Raw genomic sequence first — 21,785 nt, 5'->3', positions numbered from 1 at the left:
TGGACTGCCTGACCCCATTCTCTGGAGCGATTGTATGTGAAGCGCAACGTAAATGTGCTCCTAAGAGCCAGTGGTCAGTTGTTACCCTGGGGCCCAGTAACCCCCGACTGCCCTTCTCCCCAAGAAAGAGCCCCACTGGCTGTCTTTGTGTACTCCACAGGGTCCAGCCGCCACCGAGGCCCTAGTCTGCGCAAAGGAAAGCGAAATTACGCAACCAGCAAACAGAGGACAGACAGACGGGCCCCACCAGTTCCATAACAGGAAATGCTGCAATATCAATAGTTGCCGGGAAGCGGGTGGGGCAGGTACAGTGGTTTGTGCAGTATATATATACATAAGTGGGAGTGGGGTGAGTAAGACAAGACACAAAGACGGCGACAGGACGTGCTACGGGAATCAGTCTGACTCGAGTCGAGAGTGAGACACGAAGAAGTGCGGAAAGAGGATGAGGTGCCTCGTGCTGCTGCTGGTGCTGGGCTCCGTGCTCCTGGAGGGTGAGTACTCACAGACCCCACCTGCCACGGGGTGGCGCGTGACCTTGGTCCTGCGAGCGTGCCGTCTAAAATGGTATCAGGCCGTACACGGAGAGACGGGCATAGAGGAACAGAGTCAGACAGAAGTGTAATTTGCATTGTTTTAAAAAGAGGACATTCCCAGCAAGTGCCCGGCCCCGCAGCACTGTTTGTCACCTTGAAAAGCGTCAAATGATGACGCAGATTTGAACAAACGTAAATAATTCAAGGCACTGTTCCTGGCTGCCGCGGCAGGTGCTCTGCCCCAATGAGCTACCTTAGTGAGACTGAGAGGTGTGGCCCAGAGGGTACCCCACAGAGATCGCAGGCAGGTCTTTTAATCACCTGAGCTGTCTTCTCGAGACTGAAACCTCTGCCCTGCAGGTTGCCTCACAGATCTCTGTTGAGAGGGAATTAACCCATACGCTATTTCACGGAGGCTGTGAACTCCAACCTGCAGCGCTTAGCAATACGTGCTTTAATCACCTTATCTATCTTGCTTTCATTGGAACCACTGAGACAGAGGTTTCCCGCAGATTAGGGAAGAGGTGCATTTCTCTCGGATGTATATTCTGGAACAGGAAACTGGGATCTGCAGGTTGTGAGATGTGTTAACCTATTCAGCTTACTGGGGCAGCGGTCGAAGTGCATTAAAACAAGTATGGGAACTGTGATACTGCATGCAATGGGGGCAGGGTCAGTGAGCGTGGGTCAAAGGCGTGCCTAAAAAAAGACAAACTTTTCTGTAAGAGGATTTGGTTTTACACCTTCAGTTAGCTACACATAAAATAATGTGCATCTTAAATGAGAAATACACCAGAATTAAGTTACTGAGTTGGAAATGAACTATAGTACAATATTAAACCTCCATTGGTTAATGCACTACAGAGGTCTGGGTGTAACTAGAGAGCCACAGAATTAAATCTTGGTTGGTGCACTGGAGAATAGTGACTTGTGCATGTTTAGTGCTACGAGGTCCCAGCCTGTGACAGAAAGCACTCTGAATATGCAAGTCATTTTTTTAAACTTGCATTACACACAGTATAAGATAGACTGCTACAAAATACACCCAATTGTTTAAGATACAATAGTGCCTCCAAAATGTATTTTTTTTTAGTATCCAGACTGTACATAATTCAAATTGTTTTATAGAATTGCCCCTTAGTAGTAAGCACCTCACAGCTCAGCTGGTAACTCTTTTGCACCACCACTCAAAAAGAGTGAGGGGCACTTGCATCAAACCATTTTGCGATCGCAAACAGTGCAAATCGCAGAATTTGGCCGTTTGCGATCGCAAAATGGCCTTTTCAGATGCATGTACCTTTTTTGCAATTCGCAAATAAGGAAATCACAATTTTTAACAATTTCCTTAATTGCGAATGCAGTTATGGAATCGCAAATTGCAATTTCCTAAATGCAATGCATCATGCATTTGCAAATTGCGTTTTCACAATTTGGAATCGCAAATTACCATCAACTTCAATGATGTTAATTTGCAATTCCTTTGGGCATGTGTGTGCACCATAAGTGCTAACCTACCTTTTTTGGGGGGTGCACCAGGGTGGCGTTTTGGCCCCCTTGCACCCTTCAAAATGCATGCGCAATTTGTGAGTACCTAATTGGTACTCGCAAATTGCGCATGCCATAGGAATCAATGGGAAGCCATTCCTTAATTGTATAGGAATCACATTTTTTTTGCAATTCCTACATGCTTAAGAAATTGCGATTCCTAAATTGTGATTTCTTAAAAATCGCAATTAAAGAATCTCAATTCCTTACTTTGATACATGTGGCCCTTAATCTTTGTCATCACTCATCTCAAAGCTTCTAATGAATCCATCAATTAAAGCCAGTACCAGCTTTCAAGCATCCTTTACATTTGCACATTAACCCGTTGCGCAAATTTGCATTTCTTTCAGGCAGCAGGCGCCTTGGCAAGAAGGCTTGTTTCTTGTTTAGATGTCCGCCTGCCTTCGGCTTCACAGCTCAGGAGACTCCCTGAATAACAACTTCAGATGAAGCATTTAACTTATAACCAGACCAGTACCAAGGTCTTTTCAGAAAAAGTAGGGCAAGGTTTTTTCCTAAATTAAAAAATTATAGGCACTTTGATTCCTCCCACTTCGACCTCTGTACTGTTGCCAGAACTGGTAACCTGCTGGTTACATCTGGAACTCTGCAGCAAGCACACTAACCCCTTGAGTTTTCCTACTGGGTTCGATCCCGCGACCTTCTGGTTGCATGACGATCTCTGCAGCAAGCGCATTAACACATACACACATTTCCGCAGCAGACACTTTAATCCACAGAGGTTGCTGCAGTGGGACCATACCATCACTAGCATGGAACTCTGGAGTTAACTCAATAGCTTTCAAACCTATCCCAGAGAGAATGGAATCTGTAATCTGTAGGGTTACGTTACAACACATACAGTTTGAGGGTTTGGTTAGGATTCTGTTTTTTACAATTCACAGCACAAAAATTCGGAATGATTCCGATGGGTTATATTGATGTTAATTATTTTAAATGAACTGTTGTGATTTGGGTTAATGTTATGCAATGATATGAATTAAGTTGGTTGTGTAACGGTGTTGGGTTGCTGGATGATACTAGGTTCTCATGGGTATGTTTTCCATCCTAGTTTCCCCTGAAGAAGGGCTAAAAAACACTCTTACATGGCCTGGAGCATCACAGAGCATTGACATTATATGATATTCTGGTGTGCATTCTACCATCTATTTGTGGCTCTGGTGTCATGGCCCATAGCGGGCTTGAAGCTCTCTTGCTCCCGTCCTGGTGCCTTTGGTGTCATGGCTGTCGGCGAAGTGCAAGGCTTTGTTTTTGGCCTGATACCACTGGTCCCCTCACTCCCTTCAAGGCGGTGACTGGCTCAACCCTCCCTGCTGGACACAAGCATGGTGTAAGGTTCACATGTGCCTTACCTGGTACCTCTGGTGCACTGCCCCGCAGAAGGTTGTGAGGTCGGATGGACTCTGCCTGCTTTCCTATCCGTCGCAGTGGTTTGAGGCCTAGTGTACCTCAGCCTGGTGCCTCTGGTATTGTGAGGATGTACTATGTTCAGCACAACGCGTTTTGCTCACCTTGACTCTTACCTTGTTCATGTGCACCATTATCCTGGTTTGGAGGCATTGGTCCACCATACATCATTTTGCCATCAAAATAAATTGTTGCATGGTTCTTCATTTTTTTAATGAATTTCATGAGTGACAATAATCATCTAGCAGCCATTTATGGTGCCTTTTCACCAGCCTTTGTTCACTTGCAAGGTGTCTGCTAGTGTTCGAAAGGTGCGTTTAAACCGTAAAAACTCAACATCTTTCTAAAATAGAGGTGGAAACAGGCTTAATGTACGAAGCTAATGTGGGGAAGCTAATGAAATATTGCCTCCACTTGTGAAGGCAAGCTGTTCTGAAAATGCCTTTTGCAAACATCTGTCTCTCCGAGTTTCATCTTTATCCTTTTGTTGTTTCCAGACTGGGACATATTCAGTTGCCCGTTGTTCCTTCCACTTCCTCCAAGAGCCTCACTTTAATTGTACCTCATTCTTCCTCTTATTAAAATCAATTAGCCTCTAAGATTTTATACATATACACTATCCACAAAATGGAAGGATTTGCACCTTTTAAGCAGTCTGTTTTAAATGGTTACCTAGAGTATAGTAACGAAACAATCAATGGGGTAGTTCCTCTTGTGGGATCATTCCTCGGGATCAGACTACTGATTCCACACTACATCGGGTCGAATGAGCCCCATTAGAGGAACGACCCCATTGATTTGTTTTGTTATAGCCCAGGGAGGAGTGTGGATTTAGGACCTTGTCAAATATCTCTCCTTCTCCCTCCATTGATTATTTCCCTAAGGTACAGGTCACAAGGATATATGATGAGTAGCACACATTATCAAAAGCAGCATTTTTTGTTCAATGTTTAATGAGCCTGCTTGTACCACCCTACAAAGAATGCATGTATGGGTTAGTATTCATCCCTATATATGAAACAACCTAGTGTTCGGTATTTTGGTTGTGTACGGGCGGTTGGCAATTGATGCCGGGTTGTGTACAGAGGCAAATCTCAGGGAGCTGTTTTGTTTGGCTTAATGGTTTTCTTGGCCTGAGAAGTTTGGCTGTTCTTACTTGATGACTATTGAGTTCAGTAATTTAATTTTTGAAATTCAAGACTGAGGTTGAGATTCTTCTAAGTGTGGCTTAATAATTCCAGATGGTTGTCGCATATACTGAGAAGAGTGAGAAGTCTTGTTTCCTAGTGTCAAAACCCATTCGGAGAAGGTTGGGAGACACTCGGCTGACAGGAGCTACTGCGCCCCAACCGTGCTGGTGGCGGTTGTTTGCTACCCGCATCCTGCTGTCTGTCCTACTATGGTTCTGGAAACATGGCCAAGTACAACCCTTTCTGCACTTGTCTCTCAGGGTAGCAAGCACGAGCAGTCAAAGGATTCTCAGAGGGGTAGTGTAGGGGGCAGTAGCCTCACAACTCAACAATGTACAGACCCCAGAAGTCACTGTCTAGTCCAGTGGCAGTCTTAAAAAAAAAGTATTTTTAATAACACAGTGATACAAAATTCCACAAAAATAGAAAGGTTTTGGATTTACGGGTAAACAGTAGCACCCCTGAGCTTGAACTGAAATGCTACCCCCACACTAGTGCCCCTCCTCCCTACTATATGGGGTCCTCACGAGTCTTGAGTGGTCCTGTCCCATAAGTTGAGTTTAGGCACAGATGCATGTATGACTGAGCGGTGCATCTGGGCAACTGGTGGATCAGCTCATCCAGTTGTTGAGCCCAAAAGAGAATTACTGATAAGTATCAATCCTGATCACAGTTTGGCTTTGCTTGCATTTCCAGTCTCTCAGTATCTGGGCGATTTGGGTCACTGCTACCTGCTTGGCGAAAGACTTGATTGAGGGGGCACTGGCTGGTGTGCTGGTGTCTGCAGTGTGGTCCCACTTCTCTCTTGCGGACCACTTCTAATGTTGGCTTGGCATGTGGGACTGATGAAGGCTGGCTCTCTTGTGATATGGCCTCTGGAGCAGGTCGTTGCAGGCTTCCCATTTCATTGGAGACTGTCTTTACTTGCTCCACCTGGTGGCAACAGAAGCACCAGTCTCTGACTGTAGAAACGCTATTTGGCACAGGGATATGCAGTCAAGCTTCTTCACGCAGTTCACCTCTAGAACAGCACTCAGAGAGACAGCCTGACCTCTCACAGCACAGGTCTATAACAGCAACACTCCCACTAGATAATCAGATTCTTCTGGGTGTCCCACATACATGGGGCATCAATCAAACAAACATGACTTTTAAAGTGTGACTGATCACCCATGAGGGTATCCAGGCACTGAGGCCATTGCTGTGGAGGCTCAGTCAAACAGCCAGGTTTTGAGTCCCTCTTTGAATTCCAACTGCGAGGGCGAGGTCAGGAGGTGAAGTGGGAGGTCATTCCAGGCCCTGGCCATGAGGTTGGAGAAGGAGCGATCTCAGCGGGGGCTTCAATAAATGCAAGGGGTGTGAGTGAGGTGGCAGGAGGTGGAGCACAGGCGTCTGGAGGGTTGGTGGAAGTTTAGGGGTGGTTGAAGTACACTGGTCCTTGGTTGTGCAGGGCTTTGTATGTGTGGATCAGCATCTTGAAGTGGCAGCTCTGAATCGGGAGCCAGTGGAGCTTCCTGAGAAGGGGGGTAATGTGTGTCCACTTGCGAAGGTCTACGATGAGTCTAACTGCAGGTTTATGTATAGTCTACAGTCTCTTCAGTTGGTGTGAGGTGATTCCTACGTAGAGTGCATTGCCATAGTCTAGCGGCCTGGTGACCAGGGCTTGGGTGATGGTGCATCGGGTGATGGTCAGGAGCCATTTGAAGATCTTGCGGAGCATGCCAAGAGTGAGAAAGCAGGCGAAGGAGACGATGTTGATCTGATTCTTCATGGCAAACTTGCTTACAAGGATGATGCTTAAGTAGCAGGCACGGTCTGTAGGTCTGGGTGATGGTCCTAGTTCTGAGGGCCACTAGGAGTCGTTACACGGGGAGATGTTGCTCCCGAAGACCAGTACTTGTGTTTTTTCTGTGTTGAGCTTCAGGCAGTTGTCTCTCATTCAATCGACGATGTTGGTCATGCACCTGTGGAAGATGGTACTTGTGGTGGAGGGGTCTTCTGATAACATGTGTATTTGTAAAGCACACGTTTACCCGTGGGCATTTTGGTGCTGAATAACTGATTTATTGATCCCAGGAGGATGAAAGGCTGAGTGAACCCGCTGGGATTTCAACCTATGACCATGAGGTCAAACACAGGACCCTAAAGTGGCCGCTTTAGTCCACTAAGTGACCAGAGCCAGAGAGTGAGAGGATGAGTTGGGCATCGTCGGCATAGGCAATGATGTTTAATCCGTGGGTTCTGACAATGTCGACCAGGGGTCATCTACGTGTTGAACAGGGTGGGTCTGATTGATGATCCTTGAGAGACACCGCAGATGATGGTCTTGAATGTGGAGGTGTTAGGAGAAATGCGGATTCTCTTGGTTCTTCCGGAGAGGAAGGAGGTGATCCATCTGAGGGCTTTCCCTTGAATTCCGATGATGTGAAGTCTCTTGATCAGGGTGTGGTGGGACACGGTGTCAAATACTGCTGAGAGGCCAAGGAGGATCAGGGCTGCCATTTCTCCTCTGTCAAGGAGGTCTCTGATGTCGTCTTTGGTGGCGTTGATAGCAGTTTCGGCACTGTGGTTGTTGCATAATTCAGACTGAGAGATGTCCAGAAGGTTTTTGTTCTCCAGATATTCCGAGAGTTGGCGGTTGATGGCTTTTTCAAATACCTTGGTGGGGAAGGGTAGCAGAGAGATGGGATGGAAGTTCTTGAGTTCACTGGGGTTGGCGGATGATTTCTTGAGAAGGTATTTGACTTCTGCATGTTTCCATTCATCGGGTAACGTGGCTGTGGCAATAGATTCATTGAAAATGATGGCATAGCTGGTGTCTGCTTCTGAGCAGTCTCTGCTCCTACATGGCCATGTACTCTTCTCTCTCTGCAGGCAAGCAGAGAAGCTTCTAGGTGCAATGTGGAACTACGCCTTCTCCAGCAAGTTGAAGACTTCAGGTGATGTCCCCTATAACTTCTGAGATACTGGTTGTCATGCAGACCCCAGCCCTGGTCTCACAGCAACACATGCAAGTACCCTGTGGAGCATTCCCTGCCTTGGCTAAAAAAGAACATCGAACAGCAACCATGGGGAGGCTTTTGGTCCCACTTTCATATTCATTTTCCAGATTGAGGAAGTTGATTCACTGTCTCGTTCTGGAACTGGATTGAGGTGGTTCCCTATCAAATGTCATTATTTGCCTGGAAGTTAGAGGTACTCTGTGCAAGGTGAGGGCTCTCACAGCAGGTAGTAATGATACTGGCATCAGGTAAGAGTATCCAAAACAGATGGCATCAAGTAAGAGTACCCAAAACAGCTGGCTTCAAGTAAGAGTATCCAAAACAGCTGGCTTCAAGTAAGGGTATCTAAAACAGCTGGCTTCAAGTAAGGGTACTTGAAACATGGGAATAACAAAAAGGAAAACCTATGCACCAGCCCGTTATCAGCCTTCCTAAAGTCACAATCAGGGACACACAAAAGGGCAATTCCTGACTAGGTACTTCTCCAACTTTAACAACAGAATTTATCGACTTTCTCCCTCCTCCCTACTATCGACTAAATGGCTGTGCTGTGAAAACTGTTTGGCATTCCCAAGCCAAGAGATCCTCATAGAACATTTATGAGTAACCGTGTCTCTTTCTAATTGAGTCGCTTGATCTAGCTTCGGGAATGTAAGCAATAACCTTCCACTACCTGGGAGTAGCTGTATCTGTCCTCCATCTTCTGTCACGCAAAACTGTGGGCTATCCAAAATTGATCTCAATAGTCCCAACTAACATATCCATAGTGCACACAGCTTCACTCTCATGCATGTACCACACACTGCACACAGTCACTTGGTATGCACACTGGATGTCAGTGCGAGGATCTAGGCGCTACTCTGCAGCAGAATTTGAGACCAGTAAACACACTCCTTCTGACACAGAGAAAAGGTCTGTACGAATAATTCATGCAAATCGCTATTTGCTACCATCACTTCATGTCAACAACACAGGACACAGACATTAGTTCCATGTCGATGCTCACATAGCCATTTCTGAACTCATTACCAGGAACTGGTTTAGGCCTCAGCATACATGCTAGAATAGTGTGATAACAGGGAATGGATGAACCAGACCACTGGATTAACATGCTTGTGGGTCACTCAGGGCAGATGTAAAAATTTGTATACTATGCAGAGGACATTCCTCGCCCAATACCTAGGCTTTTTATGTTGAATCTGGTGATATTATGTCTCAGTTTGTTACATTGATCTCAGTTCTGAGGTGCCTCCTTAGACAGGTGGCCTGGTGTCCCTGTTTTTAATCAGGCTGCAAGTGATGTAGCTGTTAGTAACTACCATATGGGCTTGGAGGTGCAGTCAATGCATGTCCATCATGGTTGGATATATACATTTCTCTCTTAGATTTAGTAGGATCGTCCAAAGTTTGTTCAATGTTCTTGAACTACGTTACCAGGGTTAAAATTTGTGAACTAAAAGTCCTACTCATATCCCTGAAGCAAAGTATTATCCCACTGAGCTACCTGACCTGGCTGGCCTCTTCACATTACCCTACCTTTACATTCCAGAGCAACAACTGTGAACGATTCAATATCGATAAACAAAATTATGACACTGGTATGACTTAACTTTGAAGAGTGATGAATAATAAAATGCATGCTGTCAAGATTCCACTGTATGTCATTAACCCGATCTTCTTTTATTTGCATCTGCTATAGCTAACGCCCTCAAATGCCGGAAGAGTGCTTGCTCTGGTACACAGCTCTGTACCCATTCCACCGTAACCTGCTCCGGTGATGCTACCCAGTGTTTCGTCATGATGAAGACTACGCCCATCTGTGAGTATGGAAGAGACACCACTGGAATGTGATAGGGCAAAGAACAGATGGGAGCCAACAAGAGCCAGGAGGATGCTACAGGGCCTGATGGGGTCACTGCCACATATGCAACATGAATGCCAGTACACATGTCAAATGGAATGAAAGCAATATTCTTACTGCTATTATTTTCTAAAAATGTATCAATATCTGGGAGATTTTGACTTTAAACAAATATTCAGCATGCTGGGTTAAAAGGACATCATGCTTTCAATCCAGTACAAATTATTTTCCATTTTAATATGTGACAAGGCAGGGCTTGAAATGGCCCCTACAACAGAGCGACCAGATTTTGAGAAGCAAAAACCGGGACACGTCAGAGATATAGGAATAACTAAAGCCTTTTGTCTCACTTTTAAATCTGGCCTGTCCTCATAATGTATGCCTATAGAGATAGATATAGATAGATATAGATAGGTAGATAGATAGATAGATAGATAGATAGATAGATAGATAGATAGATAGATAGATAGATAGATAGATAGATAGATAGATAGATAGATAGATAGATAGATAGATAGATAGATAGATAGATAGATAGATAGATAGATAGATAGATAGATAGATAGATAGATAGATAGAAAAAAACAAAGGTTACTGGGACGTTATAGTTAGGAATTAGAATAAAAAAGTTAAAAAGTTACTGGAAAAAACAAAGATTACAAGGACATTATAGTTCGGAATTAGAATTAAAAAAGTTAAATAGTCACTGAAAAAAGGTTACAATTACGCTATAGTATTCTTATATTTCTCCCATACAAACCCTTAGAAATTTATTAGTTATAGTTACCTGAGCTAACTATAACTTGTGTCCTCTCAGTGCACTGCTTATGACTTCACATATTACATCACTGATGACATGCTCAGCAACATCACTGAAAACATCTCAAATTACAGTACTACTATTTCTAATAAATGACATCTGAGTGTCTCTGAGTCTATCTGAATCTCTCTGTAAGAAGCTCTCTGAGTGGCTCTATAGGTGTATGAGTGGATGTCTTAGTGGTTTTAACGGTGTATAAGTGGGTGTGTGTGTGGCTGTATGGATGTATTAGTGGGTTTGTGTGTAGCTCTATGGGTGAGTGAGTGGCTGTGTGACTGGCTGTACTGGACAGTGAGCTGGTATGTGGCTGGCTGTGTAGGTGAGTCAATGACTGTCTGATAGGCTGCATAGGTGTGTTAGTAGGTGTGTGAGTAGCTGTATGGGTGAGTTAGTCCCTATGTTAGTGGTTGTATGGGTAAGGCAGTGTGTGTGAGTGGCTGTATAGGTGCCTGAGTAGTTGTTTGAGTGTGTGTATAGGTAAGTGACTCAGTGTGAGTGCCTGTTAGAGAGTGAATGCCTATGTGAATCAGTGTAAGAGCCAATGAGTGGGTGTGTGAGTGGTTGTATGAATATGTGAAAGGGTATGTAGCTGTTTGTGTGAGTGAGTGAGCAGGTGCATGACTGTATGGATGAGTGTGAGGGTACGTAAGTGGCTGAATGGGTGTGTGAATGGGTGTATAAGTGGGTGCATGGGTGAGTAAATGAGTGTGTGAGTGGCTATATGGCTGAGTAAGTGAGTGTGAGAGATGTTGTATGGGAAAGTATGTGATTATCTCAGTGAATGTTCAGGTGACTTAGTACATGTGTTAGTATGTGTTTGATTAAGTGAGTTGGTGTATGGGTATATGTATGGGTGAGTGACTGGTTGTATGAATTCCTGTATGAATGAGTTAGTGAGTGTATGAGTGGCTCGAGGGATGAGTGAGTGGGTGTGTCAGTGGTTGTATGGGTCTGCAAATGGGTATGTGAGTGGTTGTCTAGATGTGTGAGTGGTTTTATAAGTGGTTGTATGGGGGTGTCAGTGGGTGAGTGAGTGGTTCTGAGGATGAAGCCATCAGCGATGTCATTTGAGATGTCATCAGTGATGGCACTGAGCATGGTATGAGTGATGTAATATGTGAGTTCATAAGCAGTGCTTTGCGGGGGAGCAAGTTATAGTTAGCACAGGTAACTATAACTGCAGAATTTCTATGGTTCCGTACAAGTGAAATATAAGCCTGACTATAACAACATCCTTGTAAACTTTGGTTTTTCTGTGAATTTTTAATGTTTTTTAATTCCACTTCCTAACTATAACATCCATGTAACCTTAGCTTTTTTCAGTGAATTTCTAAGTTGTTTGAAATTCTATTTTCTAACTATAACGAACCTGTAAACCTTGGGTCTCTGAGTGGGTCTGTGAGTGTCTGAGTGGGTCTGTGAGTATGTGCATAAGTGGCTAAGTGGGCATGTGAGTTTGTGAGAGGGTCTATGAGTGAGTACATGAGTTTGCAAGTGGGTCTGTAAGTGGGTGCAAGAATGTGAGTAGGTCTGTGTGTGGGTGCATAACTGTTTAAGTGGGTCTGTGAGTGGGTCTGTGACTATGTGTGAGTCTCTGAGTAAGTGTGCCAGTGAGTGCATGTGTGTGAGTGGGTCTATGAGTGGTTGCATGAGTCTCTGAGTGGATCTGTGAGTGGGTGCATGGGTGCATGAGTCTCTGAGTAGGACTGTGAGTGGGTGCATTAGTCTCTGAGTAGGACTGTGAGTAGATGCTTAAGCCTGTGAGTGGGTGTGTAATTCCATTTGGAGTTTTCTACCCACACCTTTGGGTCGGGAGGTGGTTCTCTATAGCACCCTAACAATTTTAAAAGGACAGTTGAAGATTATAATTTCAGACATACATCTGGAGTGCGACCCGTTCGCTCTTTCTTAAACTTGGGTCTGTAAGTGGGCATGACTCTTTAAGTGGGTCAGTGAATAGGTACATGAGTCTGTGAGTGAGTCTGAGTGGATGCATGAGTCAGTGCACTATGAGTAGGTGCATGAGTATCAGAGTGGGCCTGGGAGGGGTGGTTGAGTCTCTGACTGAATCTGTGTGTGGCTGCATGAGTGCCTGAGCGGGTCTGTGAGCAAGGGCATCAGAATTTCAATGGGTCTATTAGTTATGTTATCTTATGTTAATGCAGCTTATATAGTGCACAAATCATCATGGGAGGGGTATCTCGGCACACAGAAAGACTGCAGGCAGGGGAGACAACCATATCAAAACAATTCTGTTTTGAGTAGTTTCCTGAAGTTCAGGTGATCAGAGCATGTGCGCATGTGATAAGGTAATGTGTTCCAATACAGCGGGGCTAAGAAGGAAAAAGACCGAACTCCCATTTGGGCTTTTCTGGTACACTAGGCAGAGAGCAAAGCTTTGTTGCTGGGTCTGAGACACCTTGCTGGACAATAATGTTTGAGCTTGAGGTGTTTGGGGCCTTTGCCCAACAGTGCCTTGTGGGAAAGACAACAAATCATCTGGGAATGAGTGCGTGAGTGTCTGTATGGGTCTGTGAGTGAGTGCATGAGAACATGAGTGAGTGAGAGAATCGGTCTGTGAGTGGGTGTCTGAGTCTGACTGGATGCATGAGTCTCTGACCAGGCTTCTAAGTGAATGTGTGAGTATCCGAGTGGGTCTGTGAGTGGATGTATGAGTGTCTGAATAGGTATCTGAGTGACTGTGTGAGTGTCTGTATGGGTCTGTGAGTGAGTGCATGAGAACATGAGTGTGAGTGAATGCGGGAGTGTCTGAGTGGGTCTGTGAGTGGGTATGTCAGTGTCTGTGTGGGTTTGTGAGTGTGTGTCTCTTTGACTAGGTATGTGACTGGGCGCATGTGTATCTGACTAGGTCTCTGAGTGGGTGCATGAATGTTTGAGTGGGCCTGTGACTGGGTGCATCTGTGTCTGAGTGGGTCTCTGACTGAGTACGTCGTTGTCTCAGTAGGTCAGTGAGTGGGTGCATAGGTGTCTGAGTGGGTGTGTGATTAGGTGCATAAGTATCTGAGTGGGTCTGAGAGTCAGAGCGTAAGTGTCCAAGAGGGTCTAGGAGTGGGTTCATAAGTCTTTAAATGGGTCTGTCAGTGGGTGTGTGAGTGTCTGAGTCAATATGTGAGTGAGTGCATGAGTGTATGAATGGGTCTATGAGTGGCTGCATAAGTGTTTGAGTGGGTCTGTGTGTGAATGCATCAGAATATCAATGGTCTCTGAGTGAGTGTATGGGTCTGTGAGGGTGTGCATGAGATTATGAGTGGGTCTGTCAGTGTGTGAGCATTGAAGTGTGTCTGTGAGTGGATGCATGAGTGTCTAAATGGGTGGGCGAGTGGGTGAGTGGGTTTGTAAGTGTCTGAGTGAGTCTGTGAGTGAGTGCTTCAGAATATCAATGTGTCTGTGAGTGTTTATATGGGTCTATGAGTGCCTGCATGAGTGTCTGAGTGGGTGCATCACTTTCTAAGTGGGTCTTTGAGTTGGCGCCTGAGTGTCTGACTGGTTCTGCTAGTGGATGAATGAGTCTCTGAGTGGATCTGTGAGTGTGTGTCTGAGTGGATCTGTGAGTGTAGGAGTGTCTGAGTGGGTCTGTAAGTGGGTTCATGAGTGTCTGAGTAAATCAGTGAGTGGGACCATCACTCTCAGAGTGGGTATGTAAGTGGGTGTGTGAGTGTCTAAGTGTGATTGAGGGTGGGTGCATAAACATAGTTATATTTTTTAATTTTTTCTGTGATATTCACGAAGTTGTCATGATGTATTTTCATGAATTTGTCACAGTGTTACATGAGGGGGCCATGCTGATGGTCGCAGAAAATTTGCAAATATAGCGGGTGGAAAAAGAATCCTGTTCTTAGACATATTTGAATTATAAGGAGTTTTTCAAACACCCCTATATTCCTCTCATGTGGTGAGGGCACATTCAACCTAACTCCTTATGCCTATTTCTGCCATTTGGTTTGAGTCCTGGTGACTGTTCCAATGAGGTAATGTGATGGCTGCAACTCTCTGGTCAGCTTACGGCCAGCCAAACATGGCATTCCTGTTGACGCACGCATATATGATTAATGGCGAAATCGTCAGGAAATAGCACTGATTGTAGATATACATTTGGATTTCCTTAAGTTTCTCAACAACTACTAAACGGATTTACACCAAATAACTGAAAGTGTGATTAGTGAAATAAAATCTACCTTACTGCTAAATTCAGTGCAATGCTCTCCAGTGGTACGGGCTGCAGGCTTATCTAAAGACCCTACGTAAATAAACAAGCGAAAAGCACGTTTTCTGAACCCCCCTTTTTCTAAGCCCTCACTTCACAGATCTCTCTGAAACTTTCCATGTATGAAAAGACTCACCATGACACTTTTTTGAAAAAGTTTGTGAAGATTCGTCAAATGACACAAAAAATATTGGCAAGTCAAAAAATGCTTTATCTGTGTAAACATTGTTCAAACTACAACTACCCCCTGCTGACCATATATATATTCACTGAAAAAACCATAGGTTTCAGGGGTGTTATAGTTAGCTGGACTTTTCACTTGTACAAAACCATTGAAATTCCCCCGTTATAGTTAGTTCAGCTAACTATAACTCGCGCGCCCGCAATGCACTGCTGATGACGTCACATATTACATCACTCATGACATGGTCAGTGACATCACTCATGACATCACTGATGACATCTCAAATGACATCACTGATGACATCATCCAGTGAATGTGTGTTTTTCTGAAAATTAAATATGTTTTATATATGTATATCTCAAGGTCGATGGAAGAATAAATGGGTATATAAGTGTCTAAATGGATGATTTGTTTTTGAAAAATTGATTGTGTAACTGACTGATTAAGTGTATCATAGTGAATACATGGCTTAGTGAGTAATGTTTAAATATGTAAATATCTGTATCAGTCTCTCACTTTGTGTATAAGTGGCTGCATGGGTTGGTGAGTAGCTACATGGGTGTCTATATAGGTTATTAGTTGTTTTTTTGAGTATCAGTCTGAGTGTCTGCATGGTTCGGTGGGGGGTATTACGTAGTGCATAGGTGCATGAATGAGTGACTCACTGTTTGTATGTGTTGAACACAGCATGTGTGCAGGACTGTATGGGTGGATGAGTGTGTGTATGGGTGTGTTAGTGAGTGAATGACTGTCTCAATAGTGTCTTTATGAGTAACTACATATGTTTTAAACTAGTATATGTGACTATTGGTGTATATATGTGAGTATATGTGAGAGTGAGAGATTGAAAGAGTTCCTGTATGAATAAGTATGTGTTTCTATAAGTGATTGTTTAAAAGACTAAGTATGTGTAAGTTTCCGTAGAAGTAAGTATGGTGGTGTGTGTATAACTGTATATGCAAGTAACTGTATGTTTGATTCTTTATTAGCATGAGTGACTATGTGTGTGAGTAACTCTATGGATGAGTGGCATTGTGTAACAGGATGTATAGGTGTATGAGTACATATGATGAGTGAGTACATGTATGAGTGACTGTATAGGACTGTTGGTGAATGAGTGGATGTGTATGTGGATCTTAGAATTACTGAAGAGGTTGTTGTAACTGGTATTGGTATGTCCATTGTTTTGAAAATTTTAGTTTCTATTTTTGAATGTGTGTATCAAAGGTTATATTAGGGTGAGAGGAGGTCTTCCACTCTATCACAAGGATGATGTCATCAGTGATGTCATCAGTGATGTCATTTGAGATGTCATCAGTGATGTCATGAGTGATGTCACTGACCATGTCATGAGTGATGTAATATGTGACGTCATCAGCAGTGCATTGCGGGCGCGCGAGTTATAGTTAGCTGAACTAACTATAACGGGGGAATTTCAATGGTTTTGTACAAGTGAAAAGTCCAGCTAACTATAACACCCCTGAAACCTATGGTTTTTTCAGTGAATTTCTGAGGTTTTTTAAATGCTAATTCCTAACTATAACGTGCCTGAAACCTATGGTTTTTTCTGTGAATTTCAAAGGTTTTTTAAATGCTAATTTCTAACTATGCCTACAGAGATAGGACATGTGAAGAAAGAAGAAAAAATGCACAGAAAGAAACAAAAGAAGTGCAGAAAGAAGCAACAGAAGTCCTCAAATACGAAGATAAGTGCAGGAAGAAGGATAACGTGTAGAAAGAACAAAAAGAAGAGCAGAAAGAAGCCTTGTTGCAAAATCATCCTGTACCCTCAACTTTTTCAGACGGATACTGGTGGTAACTGAGTCTGACTAACCAGTCCTAGAGCCAGTGCTATGTTAAAAGACACTTAGAATACAGTGAAAACACCTACATACACTAGGGAACATTATGCGTTGGGGTCCCCCTGTGATTAGCATGACCTCCTCTGTAAGCCCCTAGTGTATAATAGGGCATGGGGATTAAAACTACCTCTTAAAACAGGCCACAGGGCGTTTTTGCACACGTTAACTCAGGCCCCGTCCCCTCCCTTCACCACTGTGTAAACACGCCCTGTGTCCATTTTTAGTTGGGAGATTAAGTTCATTTGAATCCTGAGGGTCCCTAGGGTCCAACTAGCCCACTAGGTACCTCCAGTAAGTGCCACAGAGCTGCGTTGCAGAGAGGTGTAAAAAGTGGCACGGCCTGGACCACCTCTCTGCAATGCAGCTCAGTGGCGCTTACTGGAAGCACTTGGTGGGCTAGTTAGCCCCCAGGGGCCCTCAGTATTGAAGGGAAATTATATCCCCAATTTAAAACGTGCCATAGTGCGTGTTTGCACACGTCACCTCAGGCCCCGTCCCCTCCCTTCACCACTGTGTAAACGCGCCCTGTGGCTGTTCTAAGTTGAGAGATTAAGTCCCCCTGAATCCTAAGGGTCCCTAGGGTCAAACTAGACCACTAGGTACCTCCAGTAAGCGCCACAGAGCTGCGTTGCAGAGAGGTGTAAAAAGGGGCTTGGCCTCAGAACACCTGGCTGCAGCGCAGCTTCCTGGCGCATACTGGAGATGCCTGTTGGGGGCGCGTTTGCAGAGTGCTGCACGGAGGGGGCATGGCCTCCGGCATGATTCCAGTCTTTTATTTATTTTAGTTTTTTAAGAAGGGGGGCTGTTTGGTTCCCCTTCTTATTCTAATTTATTGGCCCTGATGACCCCATCCCCCAGGGCCAGTCTCCTAATTATATTTTTTTGACCCCAATCCCCAGGGCCGGCCACTGTTTTTTATTATTTTTAAAAATATATATTTATAGGACATGCTGGACAAACCGTACGTACCTATCACCATGACGATTTGCGTGATATTCATTAAAAGGCGACTATGCATGCAATGAATCCACGTGGAATGTATTTACACCACTAGTGAAGCTCTGACATGTCTGATGCCCTACCGTGCCTAATCCTGGTAGACACCCTTGTCGTTTATTTATACAAACATGGGTAGCTATTGACGGGCACATTTAATACACATGCACACCAAGCCATTCAAAGGGGATTCGACAAAAATTCGACCAAAACTATGCAAGAAACCCCCCTCACGGTTAATAAAACACACATCCACTGCCGGATGTGTAATACTTTTTATTTTACTCTCTGGAAAGGGGACGAACATCACTTGAGAGTCACAGCGTGCTCCTGACAGAGCCCAATGCTGTGTTACACCCACCATTGCCTGCCGAGTGCCACACACCTCTGTGTTGTATTCCACTAGCTAGTGCATATGCTATGACACTCTCTAGCCCATGTGCACTGTAACACCACCCCGTGAATATGTCATGCCACACTTGTCTTCGCACGGGTTATATTGCCCCATCTAACGTGCCTTTCTCGATGCCTATGTTATAACGCACAGTGCTATGCCATACATATTACAATCTGGGATCCATATCTTTGTCACAGTGCATATGCAACGTTACACTCCCCAGCACATATTTTATATTACAACTTTAGAGACTAGTTAGGTTACACAACACTGCCCTGTGCATATTACACTCCAAGGTGCATATCGCATAGCACGCGCTAGTGCCTGTGCTATCTCGCGCTCTCCAATGAATCTGTCATTGCGCACAATGTATTGCATATTATTTTTCACGCCCGGTTCATCTTATATCACACTTTTTGGTGCATAGTTTATACCATACACTATATCTAGTTTTCATTTTCAATCGTGCTCTCAGGACTATGTTCTATATAACACTGTGTTCACCTACCCTTTTCACGGGCATTACATTTTGCGATAGGGGGTGGAGGGTCAGGGGGTGTTTCTGCCAAGTGAGCCCGGAGTCACAAACGTCCTCTTCTTCCTGAATAAAAGTGAGATTATGCTGCATACTTGTTCATATTTTAAGTAGTTCGCACAGACACAATGTTTTAAAAACAATAAAGTTCCTAATACCCGCCTTCTCTGAACAGTTAGCTTGCTGCCCCATCCCCTTCCTCCCTATCCTCTGTTGTGTGAATCCATGGACTAGCCTCCTCCCTCCTGCCATGCATGGTCTGATGTGCTGCCACTGCCCTCAATTTAGTATGATGTACCAGTCCACTCCTCCTGCCCTCCATTGCCCAATTCTATGCCCCATCATTGACCTCCTGCTTAAACTCTGTGCTTAGCTTGCTGCCCCTATTCTCCTTCCCCCTGCCCTCCGATGTCTTTGTGCATGCCCCTGCTCCATCCTTTTTGCCCACCATGTCCCATGGACCTGCCACTCCTATCTACTCTAAGTGTTCTGTTGAGCTGCCACTCCCCTCCCACCTGCCTAGCATTGTCAGATGACTGTAACCTGTCCCTGCCACCTCCACCCTGCCTGTCCACATGCCATGCCCCTATCCTCTTCCTCCTGTCCTACATGGTCCATTGTACTGCCACACCCTTCTGCCCTCCCTGGTCTGTTGTGCTGCAACTGCTCCTCCTGCCTGCCCCGTGTGGTCTGTTGTGAGGTCCCTTCCCCTGAACTTTCTTGTCTGTGCACAGGTCCTGACCCTTCCTTCTATCCTCCATCGTCCTTTGTGCATGCCCCTCCACCCTCCTTCTTGACCATCATAGCCATTGTGCTGCCACTAACCCTCCCACTTGCCATGCATGGTCTTCTGTGCTGCCATGGCCCCTCCCACCTTCCCTGTGTGGTCAGTTAGCTGCCCCTGACCCCCTCCCACCTTCCCTCCATGGTCTGTGTGTATGCCATCACAGTCTCACTGTTGCTCTTCATGGTGTGTCTTGCTTCTAGTGCCCATCCTGACTGACCTCCATGGCTATCTTGCTGCTCCTGCCCTGCCCCCTTGCCCCCAGCCCTACTCCCTCCCTCCTGGCTTGTCTGTTCCATTGTAATGCCCCTGATCCGTCCCTCCTGCCCTTTATGGTCTGTTATACTGCAGCTTTCTCTCCTGTCTGTCCATTATGGTCAGCTAGCTACCATTGCCTCTTGCCCCTCTGTTCTCTGTTGTCCATGTGCATGGTCCTGTCCCCTCCCTCTTGCTTTCTATGGATTGTTGTGCTGCACTCCCGTCCTGCATGCCCTGTGTGGTGTATTGTGCTGCTGCAAACCCTGATGCCTGCCCTGCAGGGTCAGTTTGGTGCACCTCTCCATGTCCCTCCTGTCCTCTGTTATCCAAGTCCATGAACCTATCCCATTTCCTTCCATGATCCAATGTACCATACTTGCGAACATTTTGAACTTGGTAAGAGGGAGATTTTGAAAAAAAACTGGGGTATTGATTTTCCCCTTTGAGTTACATTGAAAAAGAGGATATTGTAGACAGGAGACAGATCAAATAAAGCCCATTTGAGCTTAAAAACATTGGACGTTTCCTGGCTGAATCGGGTCTGTTGGCATGTATGGTTGTACTACCATTGCCTCTTCCTTCTGCCCACAATGGTCTATTACATTGCCACAGCCTTGAAGGAGGGTAGATTTTGTATCACAGGGGCCCCCTGGCCCGTTCTGTCCACACCTGAAGTATGAGACCCTTGACCTTGCCCTGCCAGCTGCATTTGTAGGCCGTATTAAATTGACCAGCGGGTCCTGTGTTGCTATATAATTATCCTGAGACATCCTTACCACTCAGCCAGCATAAAACCCCTGTGTAGGCCCTTCTGTTCAATATGTAGGCCTCTTTGTTAAATTGACCATAGCTCTGCAATTTTAGTGTATAGCAGTCTGAAGGCAGGTCTGCGAGGCCTTCTGATCCAAACTAGTAGCCCCCACCCTACCCGAGTGCTCCGTGCTCGGTATCAAAGTTCAACATCCCCCTGAAGCTGTCGACATACAGTAGGCTGCATCCTGGACTGGTACTTGCTTCCTGGGCAGGTTTCCCGCTTTTAAGGAAGTGGCAACCGCAGAGCGTCAAGTTAGGAGAACTGAGGAGATTTTATACATGAATATATTGAATTCCCGTACAATACCCATTATTTTCTGCTTGCTCTATGGAACTTACGATAAGCGATTGGCCTGAGAGACTGACCTTTTCACCCAGTCCATTGTCAGCATTAAGTGGGTAAATGACGAAATGTCTGGTAAAATCTGCAGACAAAGCTTTTGGGTAGCATACGTAGGTAGATGTAGCGTGCAAAGGAGCCCACAAAATGATATAAAAAGGGAGCACCCACAGATATCGACGGACTACCTCGCCGTCTGTATGTAGGTTAACAGGCAGTGCAGGTTTTCCCCAAGAGCTGGGAGCTCTTGTCTTCCTTTGCTTAAAATGTCTTGCTCTGCTTTGCTTGAAGTATCTTATTCTATTTTACCTATGTGAAATGTCATGTTATGTTTAACCATTGTTCTCTTTACTTTTGCATTTAAAAGATTTTGTATTGTAATTGCAGGAATGCTTGCTCTAAGAGTAAACGTGAGTGTTCCTAGGTAACATTTTCCTTGGTGTAACTTGTTTCTCATGATGCATTTATAGATGTGTTTTCTCTCTCTCTCTGTCAGTACATTAATTGAGATACAGAGAATATTATGACAGCTGTATGATTATCTGGATTCTGTATTTTGTACTTTATGTCTCTATTCTGCGGTTTCTTTGAAGTTGCATCTTCTCATTAAACTGCCATTGTATTCTGCCTCCAATTCCATGTCTCATATGTCTGTTTTCTTCATTTTTGGAGCAAGCGTTCCTAGGCACCCCGGCTCAAATTAAGGTGCCCCTTTTGTCCCTGACTCACTCTCCTGCTCAGTTCTGTGGTGGCTCCCGGGGATCTGGGGACCGCCCCTAGCTTCCTTGACCCGTAATAGATCTTCCCTCCAACAGCCTCTCTTGCAAGTCCTGTATTGTTGGTTTGTTGCCCCTGCCCCCCTTTCCACTGCCCTCCATAGTCTGTTGTGCTTCCACGGCCCTTCCTGCCTGCTCAGTGTGGTTAAATTGTTGCCTTTGCACCCTCCTACCTGCCTTCAATTTTCAGAGTCCGTGCCCCTGGCCTCTGCCTCTCAACAGTATCCTAATGA

The 21,785-nt window shown here is 44.9% G+C and overlaps 1 long non-coding RNA gene across 1 annotated transcript in view; it reads left to right on the top strand.

Annotated features, from left to right (window-relative positions):
• Positions 1-351: 351 nt before the first annotated feature.
• Positions 352-21,785, top strand: part of LOC146833304 (uncharacterized) — a 29,989-nt gene continuing 8,555 nt past the window's right edge. The window contains exons 1-2 of the long non-coding RNA XR_014960563.1: positions 352-494; positions 9,401-9,520. This is a non-coding gene — a long non-coding RNA (uncharacterized LOC146833304). The remainder of the gene's footprint in view (positions 495-9,400; positions 9,521-21,785) is intronic.

The sequence above is a fragment of the Triturus cristatus genome, chromosome 4_2 (genome assembly GCF_964204655.1).
Source record: "Triturus cristatus chromosome 4_2, aTriCri1.1, whole genome shotgun sequence".
Taxonomy (NCBI): Eukaryota; Metazoa; Chordata; class Amphibia; order Caudata; family Salamandridae; genus Triturus; species Triturus cristatus.
Note: the sequence above shows the minus strand (reverse complement) of the source record. Positions and strands in the feature narration are given on the sequence as shown.